Source organism: Silene latifolia, chromosome 10, assembly GCF_048544455.1.
Source record: "Silene latifolia isolate original U9 population chromosome 10, ASM4854445v1, whole genome shotgun sequence".
Taxonomy (NCBI): Eukaryota; Viridiplantae; Streptophyta; class Magnoliopsida; order Caryophyllales; family Caryophyllaceae; genus Silene; species Silene latifolia.
The window spans coordinates 56,549,941-56,561,775 of NC_133535.1; the positions used below are offsets into that span (position 1 = coordinate 56,549,941).

Consider the following 11,835-nt stretch of genomic DNA (forward strand, 5'->3'; position numbering starts at 1 on the left):
CAGTCTCTTAGCGAGAGACAAAGTAAAGACACTCACGCTAGCTCCTAAGTCACATAGCGCGTTGTCAATTGAGTGGGTCCCTATATGACATGGAATTGAAAAGCTACCTGGGTCTGATTGTTTGGGTGGTGTCTTATTCTGAACTAAGGCGGACCCTACTTCAGTCAAAGCTACCGTTTCATGGTCACTTATATGTCTCTTACGCGATAAAATTTCTCTTTACGAACTTCATGTAAGGATTTCATCAAATTTCCCGAACTGTTGATTGGCCTTATTGTTCTGCAATTGCCATGGAAAGGGAACCGTGATAGGAATTTCTAACCCTTTATTTCGTTCTACCAATGTTTCGACAGGTTCATCAATATTTCTGCTCGATCGATCCCTTTTTCCTCTCGATCGAGGTCTTTCAGCAACAATTTCATTCGATCGAGCATCATCAGCAACTCGATCGAATTCCTCTTTGTCAGCATCACTTGATCGAGGCATGATTCCACTTGATCGAGCATTTTCATCAGCTATTTCATTCGATCGAGGTATTTCCTCCTCTCGATCGAATTCTTGATCAACAGCTTTACTCGATCGACCAACAGTTTCACTCGATCGAGTAATATTATCAGCAATTCTACTCGATCGACCACCAGAAATGATTCGATCGAGTATTTTCCTCGGATTAAGGATGTGGTCGGACTTATCGTTTTCGGTTACTTGTCGATAAGAGTTACCTAGACCAAAACAATATTTATAACTTCACAAACTACTCTACTTTTAGTAAAGAGATAAGTAAAGGTCAGATCCCAAGGGACGGGTATTGATGTAGGATTTTCGATTGCAAATGGTCGTGTCTAAGGGTGTCACAATTTGGGTTGAGGTAGGAGATCAACTAAGCTAAATAACAATGTAAGTAAAACAAGCAAGATGATTAAAACGAGATGTAAACAATTGATTAAAAGCACTAGGGTGTCATGGCTTCATATGGGATTCATGGGATTTGATCATACAAACATATTTTCTACTAGATGCAAGCAATTATTGTTGTGATGGGATCGAGTTAGTGTATATCTTACAATCCCTAGGAAGGTTTGGGTCCCGGAGCCGAATCAATTAGATTGTACAACACCTACAAATCGACTTAATCCTCCCTATCCAACTATATGCATGGTCTAATGGGACTCGAGTTGGTTTATGTCTTACAAGTCTCCTTGAAAAGGTAAGTGATGGGTAAAAAATGCAAGGATTCATAGGCTCGTATTTCATCAAACATAACTTGTGCATAAGTTGAAATCACAACAAGCAAGCAAGTTAATTATGAAAACATATTAGATTAAGCATGAATCAATCACCATGTTGGTTTCCCATAATTCCCCATTAACCCTAGTTAAGGAAACTACTCACTCATTATTAAGTTTAACATGCTAACAAGGTTGTCAATCATACTAGCAAGGCAAGACATGATGAACAAGTAAGAAAGATTAACAATAATTAAAAAGGATTAAGAGAGAATTATACCTATAAAGATGATTCCCAATAATAAAGCAAAGAATAATAGAAGTACTTGATGATTGATGGAAGGTTGTCAATCCTCCAAATAAACCCAAATAATCTTCTAATTACCCAAAATAAATGATGAACAATAGAGAAATTAAGGAATGATTAAGAAATGAGATTTGTATTAATGCTAAATTAAGAGTTGATTACAAGATTAAGATGAGATTAAAAATGCATAAAAAGAACATGATAATCCAATTTAATACAATGGGGTATTTATACTAAGGATTAGGTACATAAATTATTACTAAGGGCTTAAATGATGATTAAGACCCTTAAGAAAAGTTGAGGAAGTGCTCCTCTCCAAGGAGATGCGCATATCCGTTTTGGTGGTCTTCATGGAGTACGCTCGTCCCGAACGGCTTGGCTAAGGGACGGTTTGCACTAGAGAGGAATCCGAGCGGATTGGGGGTCGGGACGCTCAGATCACAAGGCCTCAATACGAGCGTCTTGGGCACGGGACGCTCGGACTGTAGCAGGGCGACGCTCGTCCTGGGCACTGCGACGCTCGGATTGTTGGGCAGTCACTTCTCTTCTTTTATTTCTTTAACAATCCTCAAGGATCTTGTTGGAGATGCAAGGATCCTTTTACCATTGCCCAATTATTTACATAGGCCTTCTAGCATTGTATTCCCTTTGATGCTTGGTCATTGAATTCAATCAATTTAGCTCCATTTTGCCATCAAAATGCAAGGTTTGCACTCCTTTTTTGCCAAGGGATCAAAACATCAAAGAATATGCAAAACGAAAGACTAAAGATAGTAAATGACCAAATTATGCACTAAAAAGCATAGGAATGAGGCTAATTCGGGGACTAAATATGCTCAAATATGAGTCACATCAGGATGACTAATCACTCTCAGCAACAATAGGTCTCGGGTTTGATATGTCTTCACCAGTCGACATTTTGGGTCCTTCATAAGAGAGACCGCTTTGCAAATTTATCAAGTTAATCGTCTCATGTTGATTCTTGTCAGGTTGAGACGGTAGATGACCCGGCTTTCTTGTAGATTGGTTAGTGGCAAGTTGAGCAATTTGAGATTCGAGTGACTTAATCGCCGCATCTTTCTGTTGTTCACTCCTTTGCAATTGGACAGTCAATGATTGTATCATTGACTTCAACTCAGTCATCTCACTTACCCCACTAGAAGAAGTACCTTGTTGCGGAGGTGGAAAGGATGGAGGCTTTTGAAAGCCTTGTTGAGCTTTGTGAGGAGGGACATAAGGTTGTTGCTGCTGCGGAGGAGGGGTAGCATTCAACACATTCTGACTAGTCCATCTCAAATTAGGATGGACTCCACTCTGATTGTTGTAATAGGAGCCACTTTGTCTATATTGCTGAAAGGCAAGCACTTGCTCCTTCTCATTTAGACAGTCAACAGCAGTGTGACCGTAACTAATATTGCACCTCTCACATGAAACGGCTTCTTGTCTAGTCAACAAGTGAACCGTCTATTGATCACCAGCATGTTGCAACTCTAATTTGTCAAAACGGGCATTCATGGCTTCCAGCTGAGCCACAACGGCACTGTTGTCAATAGAATTAACTGTTCGAATACCTCCTCTCGGGTTCCGATACTCAGCACAATGGGCATCCATCTCTTCTATAATACCCCATCCCTTGTCGTCATCATCATCATTATTCTTCTGAAATCGCCCATTAGATGAGGCGTTCAAGATAGTACGGTGGTCATCATACAACCCATTATAGAACGGGTTGCATAAGAACCACTGATCAAAACCATGATGAGGAAGAGACCTCACCAACTTCTTGAAACAGCACCAAGCTTCATACAAGTTTTCATCCGGTGTCTGCTTAAAACTTGTAATTTTCCCTCTCAGCTGATTAGTTCGTTGTGGAGGAAAATACCTTTTGTAGAAAGCAAGGGTCAAATTCTCCCAGTCAGTAATACCGGCTGCGGTTCTGTCAAGGTCAGTCAGCCATTCACGGGCTCCATCGGTCAAAGAAAAAGGAAACAAGACCTCCTTAATCTTATCCTGGGTCACTACCTTAGTAGCGGGAATGGTAGAGCAATAATCAGTGAAAACATCCATATGTTTACGCGGATCTTCACCCGCCACGCCTCGGAACAGGTTTCGTTCGACCAGATTAATGTAGGACGGCCGGATTTCAAAAGTGTTTCCATCCTCGGTCGCAAGCTTGAAACCTTTAGGGATTGAGGCAGCTGTGACCTCTGAGTGACTCGCGATATTAGGCATTCTCACGGGATTTATGGAAGAAATAGATTTGTCTTCTTCACAAGACGGGTCTTCTGCAAAAAGAAAATGTTGTAGCTCGGGTTCAAAAGTACTCAAGGCTTCCTTTTGAATTTTTCTCTACAGTCTTTGTCTAATGCGAAAGGTCCTTTCTAGCTCAGGATCAGCTGGAACTAACTCTGACCTGTTATACCTGGGCATAAACAATACTGGAGAAAATAAGTGAGAAGTGTCTCAAGGAATAAAAATTCCCTGAGACCGAGAAAGATAAACGAACCAAAGAACAGACAAATAGGCTATTGTCTCCCCGGCAACGGCGCCAAAATTTGATACGGTTGTTATGTATCAAAAATAAATACCTAAATACAACTAACAGAAGCTAGCGATAAGTAGAGTCGATCTCTACAGGGAGGCAAGATATCTATCTGTAAATCCGTCTATCTAGTCACAATCAGGGGTTTTACGTTTTGTTTTCTAAACTACTAAAGATTAAAGGCAAGAGAAATGGAGACAAGCACGATAAAGCAAGAAAATTCGAGATATGTAATCAAGAGGTATGTCAGGATTTCGGTTCACCATGGCAGTTTATTGACTCCGTCATAAATAGTCTAGACAATCTACTGTAAGAAGGGCAAGGGAAAGGTCCTTCTGGTCTGCCATCCACCCTAGACTACTACTAACATAGCTTCCGCCCTCATTAGGTAGTCTACTGTTCATAACAGGTCTGTTCATTTTAATCTTCCGATCCAGGAACAAAGTTAACCAGATTAAAGTTATTTAGAAGCGTGAACTCAACTAAACATGTTACAGTTATACTGCTACGGTCACATATTTTCACAAATAAATCATCTATCCTATTCACAATATCGTCACTTTACTACCATGACTCCCCTAATCCTAACATAGGGAGATTAGCTACTCATGCTTTTGAAACCAATAACAATAACAATAATCATGAATATACTTAGAAAAAACATAATAGAGAGAATACGATTAAGCATAAACTAAACAAATCGATAACAAAAGAATAGTAGAACAAGGATTAAGAAAAACAATGTATTAGATTAAGATTAAAAGAAGAGAAAGATTACAATTAAGCAAATCCTGCGTAAAGAACAAGTAGCACTGATTAAGAGCCAAGTTATAGAGATTAAGAGTAATTAAGAGTGTCTCAAGTTGTTTATGACCTAATGACGACTTCCTTATTTAGGAAAGCATTTTTATTCACAAAATAAACCTATCACGGATTAGTTAACCCGTGTAACATAGCAAATCACTTGATCGAGGCTTTTTATTCCCCTCGATCGAGTATTCTTCCAGCCAAACCGTTCGATCGAGCACTTTAGGCTCTCGATCGAACACTTCCAAATAAGCCTCTTTCGATCGAGCATAGGATCTACTCGATCGACCAACTGTAGCAGCCAAACCACTCGATCGACCATCTAAAGCTCTCGATCGAGCACTTTCCACTGAGAACGGCCTTGACTTCGTCTGGTTAGCTTCCATAAACCTTCCTTCATGCTTCCCAAGGTACGCCATCTGCTCTAAATCTCCGTCTCCTTAAAATGCATGCAAAGTGGGACGACTAAGGCACCATTCCACTACTTTTGGACCCATTTATGCAATTAAGACAAAACAAACCAAACTAGCCAATTCGGAGCATTTTACAATACAAAGCAATACAAATAGCATAAAAATGCGTGCAATAAGAGGCTAAAAAGTCTATATAAATTGCACGTATCAAGTCCTTTCTTGAATTGCCTAATCCAAACAGCTTCCTTTGCAACTTCAGATGCTGCAAGGTACTCAGCCTCTGTTGTAGAATCCGCGGTAACGCTTTGCTTTAAGCTCTTCCAACAAACTGCTCCTCCATTTAGCATAAATACATAGCCGGATTGGGATTTCATATCATCCCGATCGATTTAGAAACTTGCGTCCGTGTAACCTCTTACACGCAACTCGGTTTCTCCTCCAAACACTAAGAACGAATCCTTAGTCCTTCTCAAGTACTTAAGGATGTTCTTTACGGCTATCCAGTGACTCTCACCAGGCTTGGCTTGATAATGACTTGTCATGCTCAAGGCATACGCGACATCGGGACGAGTGCAAATCATAGCATATATGATAGACCCAACATCGGAAGCATAAGGAACAGTCTTCATGTGTTCAATCTCCTTAGGGGTAGAGGGAGACTGTGACTTGCTCAAAGTAATCCCTTGGCCCATAGGTATAAATCCTCTCTTGGAGTCTTTCATATTGAACCGGTCAAGAAGTTGGTCAATATAAACTTCTTGACTCAATGCTACTATCCTTTTGGACCTATCCCTATAGATCCGGATACCTAAGATTCGTTGTGCCTCTCCCAAGTCCTTCATCTGGAAGTGTTTCCCTAGCCACTCCTTAACGGAAGTGAGCAATGGAATATCATTCCCGATGAGCAATATGTCATCCACATATAGGACAAGGAATGCAACCTTACTCCCACTAAACTTCATGTATAAACATGGTTCTTCAACACTTTTAGTGAAACCGTATTACTTAATAACGTGATCAAAGCGATGAGTCCAACTCCGAGATGCTTGCTTAAGACCATAGATGGACTTCTTGAGCTTACACACCTTCTTAGGGTTAGATGTATCCACAAAACTTTCAGGTTGTATCATGTATACTTCTTCTTCTTCTAGAATCCCATTCAAGAAGGCGGTTTTGACATCCATAAGCTAAATCTTATAATTATGAAAAGCGGCAACCGCTAAGATTATCCTAATGGACCGAAGCATAGCGACTGGAGCAAAGGTTTCGTCATTGTGTAGACCATGAACTTGGGTGAAACTTTTTGCCACCAATATAGCTTTGTAAACATCTACATGTTTATCCACGCCGAGCTTAGTTTTATATATCCATTTACACTGAAGGGGTCGCACTCCCTCACGTAAATCCACCAAGTCCCATACTTGGTTCTCTTATATGGAATCCATTTTGGACCCCATGGCTTCTAGCCAAGCGAGGAGTCGGGACTAGACATGGCCGATTTGTAGGTAGTGGGTTCATCACTTTCCAAAAGTAACAAAACACCATCCTCTTCGATGTTACCAAGGTAGCGGTCAGGTGGATTAGAAATCCTACTAGACTTCCTAGGAACAATTACCGTTTCAGAGGAGGAGGGAACGTTATCCTCCACGTTCTCCTCGTCCTCATTCTCGGTTTGTGGTTCTCGAACTTCTTCAAGTTCAAATTTTCTCCCACTCTGTCTCCTAGAAATAAACTCTTTCTGGGAAGACAGCATCACGAGCCACAAACACATTATTCTCGTATTTATTGTAGAAGTAATAGCCACGTGTTTCCCTTGGATATCCTACAAAAAGACATTTGTCAAACTTGGGTGCAAGCTTATTGTCACACTTGATCTTGACATATGCTTCACAACCCCAAATGCGCATGAATGACAAATGAGGGACTTTCCCTGTCCATATCTCATATAAGTCTTATCGGCCTTTAGTCTGGCTTCGATTTAGTGAAAATATTGCAGACACGAGGGCAAAACCCAAAATGAACTAGGAAGCTCGGTTAGACTCATCATAGAACGAACCATATCTAGTAAAGTTCGGTTTCTCCTTTCAGCCACACATTTAGTTGTGGTGTGCCAGGAGAAGTCCGTTGTGATACTATACCACAATCTTTTAGGTGTGAATCAAATTCATGATTTAGGTATTCACCACCACGATCGGATCGTAGGGTCTTAATCTTTTTATCCAATTGGTTCTCTACTTCATTCTGAAACTCCTTGAACTTGTCAAAAGCTTCACTCTTGTTCTTCATCAAGTAGACATACCCATATCTACTCAAATCATCAGTAAAAGTAATGAAGTAGTGAAAACCTCCTCTAGCGGTGATGGTTAATGGTCCACACACATCCATATGTATGAGAGCCAAAACCTCACTAGCTCGTGTCCCTTTTCCCAAAAAAGGTGCACGAGCCATCTTGCCTAAAAGGCAAGACTCGCATATACCATAAGATTCGAAATCAAATGGTTTGAGCACTTTTGATGAAGCAAGTCTCTTAATGCGTCTTTCGGTTATGTGACCTAAACGACAATGCCAAAGGTAGGATTCATTTGGATCACCTGTTTTAAGCTTTTTAGTTTCCACATGATAACCGTCATTAACATCATTTAAAACATAAATGTCTCCAATTGAAATGGCCTTGCCATAAACTACATCATTCAATGAAAAAGTACAACTATTGTCCTTAATCATAAAACAAAAGCCTTCCGCGTCTAACGCGGAAATGGAGATGATGTTCTTGGTTAAAGTTGGTACAAAATAACACTTATCTAAATAAAACTCTAGACCACTAGCTAAAGTGAGCACATTGGTCCCCACGGAAATGGCCGCTACTCTAGCTCCATTGCCCATGCGGAGATCCACATCACCTTTTGCTAGTGCTTGCACGTCCCTTAAACCCTGCTAATGATTACAAAGGTGAGAGACACATCCGGTATCAAGTACCCAAGTAAAAGTGCAAGCATAATTAACGTCTATCACATAGAGAGAGGAAATCATACCAATAGGCGTCACACGCCCTTCCTTGAGATCCTCCAAGTATTTGGGACAGCTCCTCCTATAAAGCCCCTTCCCATTACAATGGAAACATTCGGCCTCGGAGATTTTGAGACTTTTTGCCTTGGGATTGCCATTCTCAACGGCTTTCCCCTTTCCCTTATCTTGTTTCTTTGACGATTTCCTGAATTGGGACTTTTTCTTCCCCTTTCCTTTCTTAACTCCAAGGGACGTGTTCTTTAACTTCATGGTTAGAACATCCTCTTTTCCCCTCCCACTAGCTTCCATATCCCCCTCCGCTTGGGTGTGGAGTGTATGAATTTCATGATAACTCTTATCCATGTCATTCATGTTGTAGTTTACCCTAAAGCGGGAAAACATGGTGAGAAGTGGAGGATTCGATACACCACAAGAGTCTTAGGAATGTTACACTCTAGACGCTCTAGGATGTCGACATATTCGACCATTTTGAGTACATGGGGACCAACCTTTTGGCCCCTCTCAAGCTTTGCTTCAAAGAAGTGTGCAGCCGCTTCGTATTGGCGGACTTTAGGTGTTTGTGAAAACATAGTAGTCATACGAGTGAATATCTCGTATGCGTTTATAGAAATGCATGAAAGCTTGAGCTTTGGGGATATCGACCATATCAACACATTTTTGATACCATTCGACATCATTACATGGTCATCATAGGCGGTCTGCACCGCCGATAAGGCCCTTGGACCGGGCTCAATGGGAGGGGCATCGGTCAAGTAAGTGAGCACGTTGTCGGACAACGCGACACTTTTGATGTTGGATTCCCATTCAAGAAAGTTACTACCGTCATATTTTAAGATACATTTGTCCATTACGGACCGTAGCCATGAATCTTTGCCTAGTGTAGTAGTCGATGGAGTTGATGAAGTTGCCATTGCGAATTAAAATACTACAACAAATAAGGAAAAATTAACATCCATTGTTTTAAAAATACTTGTGAAAACATGTTTAATAAGTTTTAGCATTTATATAACGATCTCCCACTAAATTATATAAATGATTCCAAGACCCAAATTTTAAACAAAAATGAGCATCGCTTGGGCGAAACATCCCATAATCATGTAAGTTCGGTAAGTCAACGGTTGACTAATACTACCTCTAGAACTCTTGGTTGACGGATTTCCTCAAATCCATCTACTAGCCCCGGAATACAAGATCGTCTTATACCTCGTTGAGTCCAACCAACTTTGGCACGTGATAACCGTTTACCACCCTACTTACCCAAGGTAAAAAGAGAACACCCCGCTTGGGCAAGCATGGCTCTAATGAACAAGGGATTCATAGGTGTTACTAATTGGTAAGGCTAATCTCAATTTTAGTTATGTGAGAGATCTTGTCAATTTAGTCATAAATTCCCTATAAGTGAATAAAGTCGGTGAATGGAAATGACGTGAATTGACAAACGCGAAAATAAAATGCATGTGAATGGCGATTTTCGCAGGCGCGGAAAAATAATAGCAAGCAAGCATATGAATAATCCTAGTATGTTCGCCAAGTTAATAAAAACTAGACTATTACATATCGGAAACCAACTCCTTGGTCTCTTACCTCTTCATTCCATAAGTGGCTTCTTCTTGTGGGATTTGGAAGACCTTCCAAAAATAAACTCCGTCTCGATGTAAATCCGTCTTTTGGAAACGCCGAGAAGAATAACTATTAAAATTAAATTACATAGCTATTCCTATTATACATTATTTAATAAAATGAATAAAATATTAATTAATTACATACCGACGATACGAGATCGTATTTAATTACAAACAAATCACTATTCCCATTCATTTCGGGTAATAACGATTAAAATAAACTAAGCCATACTAGGTACAACAAAATAAATACTTTAAATAAATGATAATCATTCATTTAACTTAAATAAATATGCTTAAAATGCTGTAAAATGATGCCAAAATCGCCCTATCTAACAATCATTGGTATCCATCTCAGTTTTGTGGATTTAATCGATTTTTAACTTGTAAAACTCAATAATCAACTCTTAAGTCTCATTTAAGTCCAAACTAATTGTTCAAACTGTTTTGGACCTCAAAATTAGTCCTCACTAATTTAATGATGAATAATTAGTTTGATTTGGTGATATTTGCTAATTTAATCGGTAAAATCATAACTTTAAAGTATTAAATCCAAAATAATTGAAAATATTACCAAAAATAGAAATAAAAAATTTTCAGTATTCTGGAACACTCCCAAGAACACCAAAATGTCAGAAAAAATGCCCAAATATTCGGATAAAATTTTATGTAGAAAAAGATCCATATTTATCGGTTTTTAACCACTAAAACTAATAAACATCAAAACAAGGTGAAATCACATTTTAATTTTTACTTTTAACTTTTAAAACATATTTTTAAATGTACATAAAATTATCAAGGGTAAGACCAAATGTTTAAAATATATGATTAATTTATTTCACTTTTATTGACTTTAATCTCATAAAATCAATAAACATGCAAAACTTCAAACCAACCTTCGAAATTTTACATACAATCTGTAGAAAATATGCATGAAATACCATGAAGATTTCATGACCCGAATCAAATTTTAACTATTTTTAGTTAACTCTTAACCAAAATACGACATTTTTTACTCGATTTTATACCAAAAATCATTAAAATTAGCCAAATAACTTCACAAATTACCAAATTTTACCACAAACCTTTTGAGTTCGGTAGGCATGCATGTCCAAAAATTTTCGTGCTAAAACCTCTTCTAACACAATTTTTGAATTTACCAAATTATCTCATAATCTGTTTAATATGCTTAAAATCAACATGCAAAATGAACATAAGATAACTTATGGAAGTATATAAAGCAAGTGAAATGATAATGTTTATAATCATCCACTACACTCCATTTATACGGTTCAATGTCCCATTTACGGGTCCATTTTATACGTGTAAATATTATTTAAACATCGTTTTATGTTTAAATGCTTCCCAATTAGTTTTGTCCAAAACACTCCGTAAATATACGTGTAACGCTACACATATTATTTACGTACTAATATTAATCACATTAATCAATTAGTACAATTTTAGTGAATTAACAATTAATTAACTAAAACCCGTCTCATAAAACTTATTATTAAATTATCGCATAATTAAATAATAACTGCCGCGCCACGAGTTCGCAACTCGAAATCTCTTTAAAAATAATCGACTAACCTTTTAGTCTATAAATCAAGCGACTAAATAAATTGTATCTCATACAATTAATTAGTTATCAATTGGGGTTCGTTCCTTTAGGTGTGACCGAAAGGGGTCAGTTGATCACCGCCGTCTCACGACAATAACGTCAAACTCTAGTTAGCCAACCGTTATTGATTTACGTTAATCAACCGATGAGGATCAAATATTAAATATCCTGATGATATTCCTTTAATGAGATTTATTATGTAAACGCACTATTGTGGAGGACACTAACTCCAACAGTGACTAGAGTGTGAATCGACTGATGGCAAGT

The 11,835-nt window shown here is 38.6% G+C and overlaps 1 non-coding gene across 1 annotated transcript; it reads left to right on the top strand.

Annotated features, from left to right (window-relative positions):
* Positions 1–3,283: 3,283 nt before the first annotated feature.
* LOC141609854 (small nucleolar RNA R71) lies at positions 3,284–3,389 on the top strand. Its single transcript, XR_012527760.1, has one exon. It is a non-coding gene; the product is annotated as a small nucleolar RNA R71 (small nucleolar RNA).
* Positions 3,390–11,835: the final 8,446 nt, after the last annotated feature.